Below are 14,859 nucleotides of genomic sequence, written 5' to 3'. Positions count from 1 at the left end.
CTTAGAAGAGGTGTCAATGTGGGCTTTTAATAGAGGTATTACAAACAGGAGGAACATAGAGTTATATTCACTATCGAGTCAGTAATCAAGAGGTTGGTTATAGTAGACTGTTTTGAGCTTGTGAGGGCAAGTCGTGGTTTTTCCTCCATTAAGCAAGGGGTTTCAACATTAAATCATATGTTCTTTATATTTCCTACACTCCTTTGTAATTCTTGGATATTTACTATTCTATTAACTTTGAGGGACCCTGTCCCTGACTATATGGCGCAACTCCCAAGGGTTTCTACAGTTTGTATTAGCGCCAGAACACTCTCAAAGGTTAACACCTAGAGTTATTTGGTTATCACGGCTGCTCTACCTAATCTGGAAAAAGGGAAATCTACCACTAGACCATTAAGATTCAATGGGAAGTATTATCAGTAGTGAAAAACCAGGATGTTTGACTTCATTATGACTGAAGATGCTGAACTTATGAAAATAATTATTGATGGTCCTCATGTTCCTGTTAAAGAAATCAAAAAAGGAGAAAGAACTAGAATTATAGTAAAACACAGGAGAGAATATGATATTGAAGATAAAATTGTAACATCCTGAGTCTGGTACCCCAGATGCTACATGGTGCTCATAATTCTGAAGGACCACAAGGTAACCCATGACTAGTACCTGCTTCAATAACTGAGTAATAATACTGTATAATGCGGAATAATAGGCTAAAATACTATAAGGTTCAAAACTGTAATGCTAATGAAAAGAAAATAATAAAGTCTGATAAAACATCAGAATCTAAAATACTGAATACTATTTAAACATCTAGTATAAAAAGTCTCTAAACTGAACTGTCTGAATAAGGAGTTGATGGGATAATTCCCCTACTAACTCCATCTACTTAAATACTGAATCTAATAAGATAATGAAATAAGAAAATATCCTCAAATGGTGAGGACTCACTGCTAGTATACTTCTGTTGGTTGAATGTCTGAACTGGTAAGTATGCTTTGGGGCCGTACGTCTGAACCTATGGTATAAAACATAATAGCACAAAATAAAAGTATTTGTTATTACGTGTGAATGTACTAGTACGCAAAGTGAGGTAAGGTTGAATGCAAGGGTTCATATACATAAACTATAACTGACTGAATAACATGAACATGACTACATAAGAATATATTCATGAATACATAACTGTAACTAAAGTCATAAGAATTCAGAAAATTGAGTTTACTAATAATATGGATTACTGATAACTGGTATAACTGATAATTGATATACTGTTTGTTGAGTGACTATGTATGACAGTCCTATTTCTGATGGAACTAGCTGAGTTTCGTGCTGAGCTGAGTGACTGTATTTGATAGTCCTGAAATTTGTATAACTTTCTGAGTTCTTTATGAAGACTGAGACTGTGGGAGATAATCATCTAACTGACATGCCCATTTTATAAATAGATTTTGGGTCTAACCTGTAACCCTATTTGGAAGGGTATCAGTATCATGCCACGGGTAAAGACACTAAAAGATACCCTTATTTGGTAGGTTCTCAAATGAGAATAGTGGGACCCTCAACTGTCAGGTTAATCTACCTCATCAACCCTCAACTAGAAGATTTTGACGTCTCAACCTACGCTGGCTATGTATTTTTGGAACACAAGCACTGCTTCTAAGGATCACATCCTCTACTAGCAGGTGAGTCCCCATCCTTGGGTTTACTCGGTGCTGAATCCTACTCCAAATTGAATAGACACTGACTGATTTTCTAGTTCATACTAGGTTGGACTAATCTGTTACTGATTATACCAATTAACTGAATTGAGTTAAGTTAACTGAGTTTCATTGACTGATAGAATACTACTGAGTTCTATTATCTGACTGAGTTTACTGAGGACTAAACTAAATACTGAATGTGATTGGATTGATACTAAGTTTACTAAGTTTTCCTGAGTTTTGTAACTAAACTAGAGTACTACTGATTATGACATAATTGAGACTATTCTATAACTTACACTGGCTCTAGGCACACTGCTAAATTATCGAGTATTAAATACCCTCAGGACTCGATAGCATAAAAATAATAAGACATGATAATTCTTGGATACTTGACAATAGTCAACAACTTACAATACGATCTTATAAGCCATTTCATCAAACACATACAAGGTATAGCTTTAACATGGAAGACATTGTAAACATGTGGGTATAGCGTAAGTTCATCACTAGACCACCAAAGGATCACAAAAGAACCATAGTCTCAATTTAATATTTTATCAAACACATAGTAGGCGTAGCTTTATACTTGGGCATGATCATCAATGTTAATGCATCATGACTTCATAATTCAAGGGTTTCAATATAAGAGAATCAAATTTCAACTTACATGCTATCATAATATCAAGAAACACATAAGGATTTCAACTTGGAACCTATTCCACAACATCAACATGATTACATTCAAACCCACTGCATAGAAATCACAATTCATGTTTTCGGAAGAAGTTTCTTGAACTCCAGGGGTGGAAGGGACCCTTGGATGAACACTTTACATACCTTGTTAAAGAATTTCTAGAAATTAATGGTGGAATATTAAGTTCTTGATTTGAAATTTAAAAACTCTAAGGCTTGTTCTTGAGAGAAATTGAGAAAGAATGAGTTTATTTTCTTCCTAGGGTATTAAATTTCGTGTTTTGGGGGCTGAGAGAATACAGTCTTTTAATGAGTGAAAACTAGATTGCCGATGCACAGGTCGATGTAGAGCGTCAATAGAACCAATGCAATATCCAATGCGTCATTCCAAGATCACGTCGACTCACTAGAATTTGACTCTGGCAGCTAGAGAAAATATTAACCAACGTGATAGGTGATATGGCGCACCAATATCGCATTGGTACACTATTTTGGGATTCCAAAAGAGCTTCAAACAAAGTCCAAAAAATCTGAAACTTGTCCAGGAACACCTATTGACCTTCTTGATCATGGATTAACTAAAATATAGGCATTGAAAGGACTTTAAGTTTGCAAAATGAGATTTCCAACTTTCGAAGGACTAAAAATAAACTAAGTCTGAACACTTAGCAAGAATTTTCTAACTTTGGGACCCCTTAACAAGCTTAAAGGACTAAATTAAGCTAAGAATTTTGCGGGGTCTTACAAAAATGAAGGTTGATAAAAACTTCATGGCAACAAAATTATTAGTCTGTGGTATAGGGACTAATTACTATAATAGGATCTATGCTTGTGAAAATGCCAAAGAGATCTGGGATTACTTAAGGACTAGATATGAAGGTACTATCGATGTGAAGGATTCCAAAGTAGACATATTGACTACTCAGTATGAAAACTTCTGCAAAACAGAAGGAGAAACAATCTAAGAAATGCATACAAGATTCACTTCTATCACTAATGAGCTTTACTTCTTGGGAGAAGTGATTCCATTGTATAAGAAAGTGATAAAAATTCTTAGAGTTCTTCCAAAATCCTGGGAAATTAAAGTAGATGCCATAACTAAAGCCACAACCCTGAAAACCCTCACCATGGATGAACTGATTGGAAATTTATAAACCCATAATCTCAAGAAGTAGCAAGGTATAGAGAAAAATAATGCAAAAAGGGAAAAATACCTAGCATTAAAGGCTTCCAAACTTGATTCAGCAGAAAAGGGCACTGATGTTTTCTCTTTGGAAAATAGGATTGTTAGAGCCATGAAAAAGAGTGGTCAGTTCCAAAGAAAAGTAATCACTAATAAAATAGGAAACAATGTTGAGGTATTTCACAAATGTAGGAGCCCTGAATACTTTATGAAAGACTGTCTAATGAATAAATTTGATTATCAGAGTATCTCAAGATAAAAGGTGACAAGGGGAGGAACAGGTACCAGGTCCTTGAAAATTTAAGAAGGAAGGCAGCAGCTGAGTACGCTATAAAGCATGCACTAGAATTATAGAGATACTCTTCCAGTGATTCAGGTGAAGATAAAAATATTGGATATACTTCTATGCTAGTAATGGAAGATAATCCATTTATCTATGTTTCCTTCTTTGCACTCATAGGAAATACAAAGGATAAAAAAGAAAAGTAGGTAACTCTTTCTGATATTAAGGAGAATCTACATAATTAAATAAAAAGGTAAAAAGGCTTGCTATTTTCTTGATTGACTCTGCATGCGAACTAAATGCTAAGAAAAATGACTTAGAAGAAAAAAAAAGAGTATCAAGAGCATGAGTTAATTGCTTTAACTTTAAGGATGTCTTAAACTAAAGAAAGGGTCGCGAAATTTAAGTCTAAAAATATGAATTGTATATTGAATAAGGTAAATGGTGTAGATGATAAAGGTAATATGAAAAACTCAAGGCTTCAGATTGATCTTGAAGATAAATTAGAAGCTTCACAAAAACAACTTATATCAGCACTTCACAGAAATGTAGAGTTATAGAAGAACCTGGTCTGCTTGAAAAAAGAGTTGAACAAGTCTCTTAAGTGGACTACTTCTTCACTGATCCTTTATGACTTGACTAGTCAAGGTGTTAATGATGGTAGAGGTCTATGCTATCAAGGAGAATTCCAACCTGTTAAGTCTAAAGGAAAGGCTAATCATAATGATAGAAGCAAAGGGCACAAACTCGTGTGCACTTACTATGGAAAAGATAGATATTTGAAAGAAAGATGTTAGCATTGGATTAAGGATAAACCGGAGAATACTGAATATATTCAGTAGGAGAATGCACATCCTAAGGTCTTCAAGTCTCTAAAAAAGGTGAAGAGGAAGCTATCACTTCCTGGATGGGCTAAGAAGAATTTGACCACACCATTATCCTTCTACTGGGAACTCAAACTTAAGTGGCTTCCCAAATCTAACTTGTAGTTATGATTCCAGCCATGGGAAGGGGATTGCAGTAAAGAATAGCTTGTTTAATTAAAGGGTTTAAAGCTTGATAATGGAAGTTCTGATTGTGTTCTCTCTCTCATTACACTTCAAGATGGAGGTGTCTTATTTTGAAATAGATGATTTCAATAGACCTGGACCCTAGGAAATCTATCTCAAAAAAAGAAGCTTTAGCAGAATGAATAACATGGGAATTAGTTTCATTCTAAAAATTTGGCATTAATGTCATTCCAAAAATTTGGCTATGATTAAGAGGAAGGTATCCTTGGTAAAATAGGTACATGTTGGTCTAACTCAATATTATACCTTTGTAGGTATGCCTCCAAGGGAAAAGCTTTGGAATTAGACAAATATGATAAGAATAAATTTAAAAATCACCAAAAGAAGAGGGAACTGGTCCAATCTCTCAAGTTAGTAACTATACAGGATGCTCAAATAATAATCATAAAATTTGTCTAAATAGGCCTTGTGATATTTTCTCCTCTGCAAAAGTAATCAATTCTATTCTACAAAATTTAGGGTTACACTTTGTAAGTTCAGATATGTCATTTAAGAAGTGGCCTATTTTTAAACAATTGACACCTCACTAAACCACCATATTAGATCTTTACACATATTACTTAAATAATTTTGACTTATCATTCAAAATTGACTTTCCTCTCCAACTAAATTAGTCCTATTTTATCTCTCTCACCCATAAAATCAAATAGATAATGATTCTACCTCCTAAAACCTAGCTAAAGGTTATAAGGTAGACAACACTGTACTATATCAGGCCGAATACTCTGACCCTTCAATGTTAAAAGTCATACAAAGCACCAAATTGAGTCTCCAACCAAACTAAGTTTACTTTACCCACCGAGTCATCTTTACAAGATGTGAAAAAACTAAATGAGTTAGTTCCTATTGAACTTTCCTCAAACCTAGAAAGTTGCTTTCAACCAATCATGGTAGAGGATTCCAGTCAAAACTTTGGGACACCAATTGGACAGGAAAACTCTCAAATTAAGATTTCTCACTCCTCATAAAGCTAAAAAGTGCCTAAAAATCCTTAGAACCATGAGTTGTCTAAAGAACTCAGAAAGGCTGATACTTCTTAAAAATTACAAGAACAAGGCTCTCCTACACCCCCATATTCAAAACTTATCTTTTCTCAATTATTTGGTGAAGAAATACTTGTAAAGATAGTTGATCTTTCCTACAATGAGAACTGGGTGGCTGAAAATTTGTTTTTGCTTGCACATGATACCAAGGAAATCTTTGGCAATAAAAAAACAGGAAGTAAGTGATAAGGTTAAGAAAAATAAGGATGAATTGTCTCTGAGATGGTCTGTAAAAAAGCTAAGTAGTAGTACAGGAAATGAGAAAGTAGTGGACTTTGAGGTAAAAGTGTCTAGAGCATACTCCACTAGAGGGTTTGAGATAAAATTACTAGCAGATGCAATAAAGAAAAGTAAGACTTACATTATAAAAAGAAAAAGCTTATAAAAGCTAGTGCAATAGAGGATATTGAAGATATTAAAGTTGTTGAGATTGAGAGAGAGTAGTGCATGAGTTCAGTAGTTGTTACTGCTACTAAAGAAAGACGGATAGAAATTGAGGGTGATGAGAGAACCAGGTCCTTTAAGTCAAACAGTGGTACCTCTACTAGAATGAGTCTGAAATATACAACTATTCAAGAGAAGTTGAGAATCTAATTGAAGGATTTAAGGATAAAGTTGAGTGCCAAAGATGCTAAAATAGTGCACCTAAAGTTACAGAATCAGAAGTTGTCTTTTGAGGGGGACCAGGTGCCTCTAATGAACTTACCACTAAAAATGCTAAACTCAAGGTAAAAGAGATAGAACTGTTGGTGAAGTTCAAGAACTGAATAATAAAGTGAAGATTCTCAACAAACAATTGTTAGATTCAACATTACTGAAAATGCAAGAATGGAGATGCTACTTAAGTCCTTTTCCCCAAACCTCTCTCTACCTAAGCCTTGTTATCCCTTCTCTCTCAACAACTCTGTGTTAGTTTCTTGTCTTGATTCTAATATTTTCCTTTAAAGATAATTGTTTTATGTTGATTATTTTAGCTTGATACACTAGTTCTAAATTTTATGAATGAACGAGTTTTGTTGTGTCCCTTATTTGTATCCTTAAATTTAAAGTTGTTCTATTTGTTATTGTTGCCCTAGTGGCCATGAGTAAATTATCTTTTACTTATCTCTACTCTTGGTTTACTATTAATCCTTTTCAATGATGCCAAAAGAGAGAATACTGACTTCATGTGTAGGGACCAGGTGTGTGTGCGTGTGTTGTGTGCTAATGTGGTGCAAATGCACTAGATGTATTATGGTGCATCATGATTGGGGGAATTAGTAAAGCAAGTGTACTCATGTGATTAGTTTTGTTACTGTAAATGACAACAAGGGATAAGGTCCCTGTGTTGCATGGTGGTAGAAGCATGATGATAGGGGGAACATTCATCTTTGTAGTAGTAATAACACTGATTAAATCTGATGGATGTGCTCAAAAATATTTTGTTAGTTATCTATCAAGAAGGGGGGAAATTTTTATATGTAGTTTTAATGATGAGCAGATAACTGCAAGGGACCAGGTCCAAGGATTTTCAGGGTATACTATAGCTGGAACGCATGTCTGGACATTTTTATCCTCTTGTGTAATAAATTTACAGGTGCTACTTGTATTTAATAGTATACCTGGTCCAATGAAATTTCAGCACTAATCATCCTTCATCTATAAAAGGAAAAAGATGTTTCTTCATCACATAGTTTTTGCAAATACAAATAGAGTGCTAAAAAGAGAGAAAGGGAAAAACTCCAAAACTGATATTGCTCAAGATCTTTTGCCATATGTGTGTACTGATTTAGAAAGTATCTTGAGTGAGTATTGATTTGTGATGTAAGAGTAGTGTTTTCTTTTATTGAGAGAAGTTTTTTCGTAGAGTTGTCTAAGCTCGTTGCTGGTAAGAGTTAACTAGTTTTTTAAGGAATCTTGGAAGAGGTGTCAAGGTGGGCTTGTAATAGAGGTATTGCAAGTAGGAGGAACCAACCTAGATTTAGGTTCACAGTCGAGTATATAATCAAGAGGTTGGTTATAGTGGACTATTTTGAGCTTGTGAGGGGAAGTCGTGGTTCTTTCTCCCTTTAGCAAGGGGGTTTCCACATTTAATCCTATGTTCTTTACATTTCTTGCACTCTTTTGTAGTTTTTGTGCATTTACTGTTCTATTTCCTATGGTTGACTTTGACGGACCTAGTCCCTGACTATGTGGCGCAACCCCCAAGGGCTTATATACTCTACATACCCCATGTCTTCATTTTGACCTTCATATGCTAGAAAATACTAAAAATCCCGGGATAGTGGAGCTCTATAAATTCTTTTTATAATGAATTCCACTCGATAATTAGAATTTTATCTCTATCTAGCCTTTATAGATACATGTTGAATAGCCTCATTATCCCTCCTTACATTAGCTTCTATGAATAACCATGCAGTAGTTTTCTCGGTAGTCTCCTTAAAATCATCTGGGGTGGAGACAATTTATGTTAATCATGTTGTCACCCCTCTTGATGAGCTTCATAGTCATGGTCTGACATCCTATGATTCTATTATAGGATTCAATCTAGTTCTAGATCAAATAGGATTAAGGGATTTCCTTAACTCCTAGTATTAGGCTTACACTGATGTGTGCCCCCAGAAAAATAGAAAAGTAAACCCAACAACCTTAATAACTTCAATGAATATATAGGCAAATGTATTTCAGGAAATGGCACCAACATTTGATATTGCCCAATCTATATCCTCCAAGTATATACAATATGGTTGTTATAAAATTATAGTTACCCAACTAGGTTTAGGTCGATACTATATGGAAAAGGTTGAATCTGGCTCACAAACTTGTTGAAGTAGCCGAAAGTGCATAAAAGTAAATAGGGTATATTTGTAGTAACCAGCTAAGAGTAACAACTCTTAATTGCTTTAGGTTGTAATAATTCTAAGATAAACACTAGAACTATGTTTTCCCTGGTTTCTTAACTCCGTAGATTTGTCGCGCACTGTTGAACCGTCTAATATATTATATGCAGAATCTGATAAGTTATGTATCACTAAATATTTTGTGAACTCCTTTAGTGAATTTTAATCCTTACCTTTTGAGTCTAGAGTGCTTCCCAACTAACCATTATCCTAGATCCCAGATTAACTATTACCTTTTGAGTGTCAAGTTAATTAGCTGAGGGTTGATAGCCTCAAATTACTATCATGATCTTATTTTCCTAATCTCTACTTTTCTTTTGAAGTAAGTAGTGAACAGGCAGGTTCTCAATATTGGCCACTACTAAGAAAACTATTAAATCAAAGACAATCACAATACATGCAAAAATATTGATCAAGAATAATGTTGCAGTTCCTCTACTTTGTTATGCAACCAGGGTTCCCACAACACTATCTAAGGGATTTAGCCTTTCATAGTTGCAAGAAACTCCTTGGATTTGTAAAATTAAGCATAGAAATAATCTCACAACTATTGAAGTATAAAACCCAAAGTCTCAAACTAATAATCAACGAAAAACAAGAACAAAGAGATTCCAAGATCAAAAGTCAATCTTGAATTAAATATATGTTTTTGAATTAAAAAAGTGTGTAAAAGTGTATAAACTAACTAAAAAGAATCAAAAGAGTATTAATATATTACATAAAAATCCTAAGAATCCAAACCAACATGAACTAGGAAACTTGGGTCGACGACCACTTATGATGTCATTTATGGGTCCTTTGTTGCACTTAAACCCCATAAGTAGGTGTCATAAGTGACCAAAATCCTTAAAGGTTGAAATCTTCAAGAGCACAATTTATGAGGTTACTTACGGGGTGTAATTGGTACTTATGTCCCATAAGTAACCAGTCATAAGTGTTAGAAACTTCTGCAAACTCAGTTTCACTTATCCTTCAATCTCTACAACTCGTGATGGAACTTAGGGCACCATAAGTAGTACTTATGGTATGAAAGTAACCCATCATAAGTGTCAAAAAAAACATCAGCTTTCCGGTTCTCTGAAGTTATAAAATTTGAGACCTACGAACCCCACTTACAACATGTAAGTGCAACCTACACCACATAGGTTGTATCATAAGTTGTCCTTTCGGCATTTTGAACTCTTTTTGTTCATTTTAAGCTCCAAAACCTAGTTTAATGCAAAATAAACACAAAAACACATGATCTATACCAAATCGAACTTAAGTACTTGCCTATTTTCCTATTTTAAGTATAAAAAGTGACATGAACCCATGGAACATCATTCTACGAAATTAAATAAGATGTTGCATGGAAGGGAAACTCATGGGCTTGTTAGAGAAATCTCAATACCCAACATAGCCACTTCGTGCTGCGACGCTAAGTCTAGAATTACTTGGGAGTAAACCTAAGGTTTTACTGTTCATATTTTTCTTTTTGTAGGTTAAAATCATTGAGAAACACATATATAATGGTAAAATATTGCAAAATTTTAGACAAGTCTAGGTCAATGGACCTACGACTGTACTTACGGGGTCATAGGTCTAACTCATGACATGTAAGTTAAATTACTAGGAATTAGAAACAAATGTAGGTCTTTGAAATTCAACCTATGGACCCAACCAAGGGCTTATAGGTAATACCTATATCCTCATATGTAGGGCCATAGGAATAAGAGGCAATGTAACTACCTATAGGCCTATAGGTTGGGTCGTAGGAATCAGAGCCAATGTAATACTGCAGGACCAATCAACGACCCTTACCTATTGGGGCATAAGTACTACCTATGGACTGTATGTAGGTTCCATAGGTAGGCTTAGTCTTTTTAGGATATTTTTTTTTTAAATTTAGGGTCGGGCCCATGTTACCCGGCCCAATATGGCATGCCTTAGCCAATTTAACCCTAGATCTGACCTTCTCAACCCCCAATTCTTCAAATTAAAAGCTCCCACTATAATATGAACTCTTTAACTTCTATCCATCAATATAAATGAAAAAACCCACTCCACATCACCCCACTTGAACCATTATTTAGAGAAGTTAAGGATAAATCAAGTTTTCATCATCTTCTTCTAAAATCTTTCTTTAAGGTAAGAATTCTTTGCTTCAATGTTTAAAAAAAAAAATCTTGAGCATTGAACTTAATATTGTACTTGGGATAAATGTGAAATTGTAAAATTCTAATAGTTCATGAAATATTGAGAGCCTAAAAATGGTGAAGGCTAAATTGTTACATGATTTTAGGTATGGGAAGCCTGTGATCTTAATAGAAAAATGGAACTAGAAAGTAATTAACTCAGATAATGTGGAAGTACCTATGTAATTGAAGTAATTCATGTTGTAGCAATTGAATTTGGTCAAAATTTGGAAATTTATACGTGTTGGATGCAAATTTAGGAAAAATTTTACATGCCCTTAATTGGAACCCGTAAAACTTACCTACAAGCATATGAGTGGTACCTATGAGACCGTAGATGGTAATATAGGTGTCATAATTGAATCCCTAAAGGTTCAAGGCTTTGTATACAACCTATAAAGGCTACCTACGGCCCCATAGGTAGGGATCATAGGTAGCCTCTAGGTCGAAAAGTTAATTTTCTTTTTAGTTATTGTTTTTATATTGTGTTTCAATTACCAAAAACTCCTTTTATAGGTACTATGGAATCCAAGGATACACAGGAAAAAGGATTATAGTCCAGGTTAAGTTATGAGTCTCTTAAGTGGAATGGATTCATTGTGGACTATCCGACGAGTACGGACATCACATCTTGGTCCCATGCCAAACTTGAGGCCAGGCATAGAGGCATGTTGTAGAAAGGGTAGCTATTCTGATGGTGTCTTAGCTGATACTAGATACTATTCAATCAAGCCTTCATCCTGCACCACTATAGGCATCACAGTCACGACCCCAGACTTCACCAATTTATTTTGTCTGGACTGGGCCTTGGATAAAGTCATCCATAATATCACCACCATACTCTCTCAGTGTGATAAGGGAGAGGATAAGAAGTTTTGGTTCTGGTGTTATGCAGGATTCAATCATCCACCAGTATGAAGAGGGGTCTAAGTCTACATCGTATTTAAGTGATAATGAATCTGCATCTAGTTCAAAGGCACCCCAGTATAAATATGATAATAATGTATCTCAGGTTTCTCAAAAGGGTTTTTATTCATGTCAGGGTACTCAGGATGCTACAGCTTTAGTACTTATAGCTCAGGATTTAGATTCCACACATATCTCTACAATCCTACTTGCATAGGTTATCCTAAGATGATGTATAGAGGGGATGAAAAGTATTTATGATAGATACATCATGATTACTGACTAGGGTAAACCATAATGCGATATTATGGAGGAGACCCCTATAGAGTTACCCACTTTGAAAGATACTCCAGACGTATAAGTTATATTTAAGATATATTAACTTGGGTGGATGACCTAACCTTTAGGTTCTTACTTCTTGAAAATAGACCAGGAGTTTTATGCTTCATATACGACATTAGTTTATTTAGTTACTCTAGCTAAGGGGGAAGAGTGGACCATCCCCCACTGACTTACAAACTAGTCAGAGGGGTTAGGGTTGATGTTTCAGGGGAGCCCATTCATTATTTCTTATTTAGGATAGAATTTATAAGACTGTCTACAATGAAGGAGTTTGATTATGTCGGTACACGATGCAAGATGTTGAGTAGAAGGCATAGAGAGTACACTTATCTAGAGGGGTAGCTAAGAAGATTGCAGAGTTAGGTACTGATTCCCCTTAGGTTTAGAGAAAAGGGAGATTAAGAAGGCATTGTTGCACTTTTCAGCATTATTCTGGTGGACAATAGTAAGTTATCATTTTAGTACGATATTGGTGGACAACATACTCACTTAGGATAGAGTTGTACTTATTGCCAGCATCATAGCTGGCTATGATATTGATTTTGTGAGGTAGATCCATAATGAGATTCATGAAAGGGTTTTCCAGGGGTTCACTACTATCCCCTTCTCATGCTTGATATAGAAGTTATGTAATAAGAAAGGGGTACCAAGTATTCTAGAGATTTATTAGAGGGTAGAGGTTACCCACATGGCATACATTGGACTAATTTAGGATGCGTCTAACCCAATTTCACTATAGAGAGCATATCCATTCACTTATTTTAGGTATGGCCCACTTTGAGGGTACATTTATATCGATTAAGCTGGTTGAGAGTATGACACCAATTGGGGATAGTGATATGATCAGTCATTGGGTGGAGCCTACTGCTACTACAAGCATGTGCGGGCTGTTGGCACAACGGCACCAGCTTTTGCTTCTACTTTTCCCCCTCGACTATCATTTTTTGGTTTTGTGAGTTTCCCTAGGGTATTTATAGCAACTAGTAGAATTGTAGTAGGATTTGTCTAATTAGAAAGCATAGATAGATACCTAGTTCACCATATTAAATGGATAGATCAAGCATGATTTTGGAAAATATTATAGGCTTTCGAGGCTAAAGTTGAGGGTAGAATAATGGACGTAATAGAGTGATTCACGAGAAAGATGCATGGGTGGATTGAAAATTTAGAGTTTTGAATAGGAGCATGGATTCATGATGTCTAGGTACCTGATTAGGTGCACTATTTAGTTGAGAACCACAATTTAGTCACCTCTTTGTTGTTTTCTTCTTTTATGCAGCCACTGCCTAGACCACCACTATGATCATTGATTTATTCACTAAGGATGATAAGGCCCTACCTATTAAGTACAAGAGAGGTCGTAAGGAACAGGAATTTGGAAACCCTAATGTAGTGTTTCAGCAAACCTTAAAAAAGGTCATTGTAATAGGCATCCCCTATGGCATTGGTAAAACACCCTAGGTTTTGACCCATAGAAAATTTCTTGAGTTTGAGCTTCTAGACATCATATGATAAGGGGTGTTTTTCGTATGATAGGGTATGGTTTAGGGCCCTTAACTCTTATGTTGATCAATGAGGTTTGGTTGGTTTCTGTCTAAGGTAAGAATAGACATTATACTAGTTATATATAAAGGTACTAGAAGTATAGTTTCAATCATATGATGTCCTATGTCTTGCCTAGATAATTCTATTCTACCTAAGGTATGGTTCTTGGGTATTTGTCATGTGTTTAGGTATAAGTTAGCCTATCTGGTCGTATGTTAGTTAGTGTTAGAGACCAAGTTGCTACCTAGAGTACGAGTGACGGGTACCAATTGTATGTAAGGGTCCAGTTTGGGTAGTGGATCGTACCCTTCTGTGGGAATTTATATGATTTAAGTTAGGGGTACTTTGGACATTTCCCCTCTTAACACCTTATGACCCCATGACTTAAAAAATTTTGGGACATCATTTACCCTATTATTCTAAATCAAAAACACTAGAAACACTCTCAAATCTCTCTCAAGCTCTTGGGTTAAGAAAATTCTAGGGCTTCCTTCAAGGTAGTCAATCAAGGCTTTCAAGGTTGGTTTCTCTCTATCTTCATTGGTATCTAAGGTATGTTACTCCTCCCTCATTGTTAGTTCAACTAAAGGTATGTTTTATGAATGGTTTTCATGGCATAATAGTGATATGGTTTTGGGTTTTGAATTATATATTGGGGTTTTGGTTATTAATTGTTGATTTATGTTTTCCCATGTTTCTACTTATGGTTTTTATATTATAATAGTGGTTTGAACATATGGTTGCATGGGAATGGTCAATTGCAACTTGGTTTTGGTTTTGGAATATATATGCCCTCAACATGTTTGTTAAAATGGCTACGAGAATGCTTTTATTAAATAGTTTGACTTTCATTGAAAAATTTGCATGGTATAATAGTATAATGGAAATTAAAGTGGTTAAATGATTTTAATTACTAAATTGTAAAGCCTTGGTTGGCATATCTTTGATTTAAAACCTTATGGGGTACATCGGAATACCCCAAGTGAATCTAATAATGGAACCTACAAAGTACATGGGAATCCCCTAAGTGATTGGATA

The sequence above is a fragment of the Capsicum annuum genome, chromosome 8 (genome assembly GCF_002878395.1).
Source record: "Capsicum annuum cultivar UCD-10X-F1 chromosome 8, UCD10Xv1.1, whole genome shotgun sequence".
Classification (NCBI taxonomy): domain Eukaryota; kingdom Viridiplantae; phylum Streptophyta; class Magnoliopsida; order Solanales; family Solanaceae; genus Capsicum; species Capsicum annuum.
The sequence above is the reverse complement of the archived record's forward strand: the minus strand, read 5'-3'. Positions refer to the sequence as shown.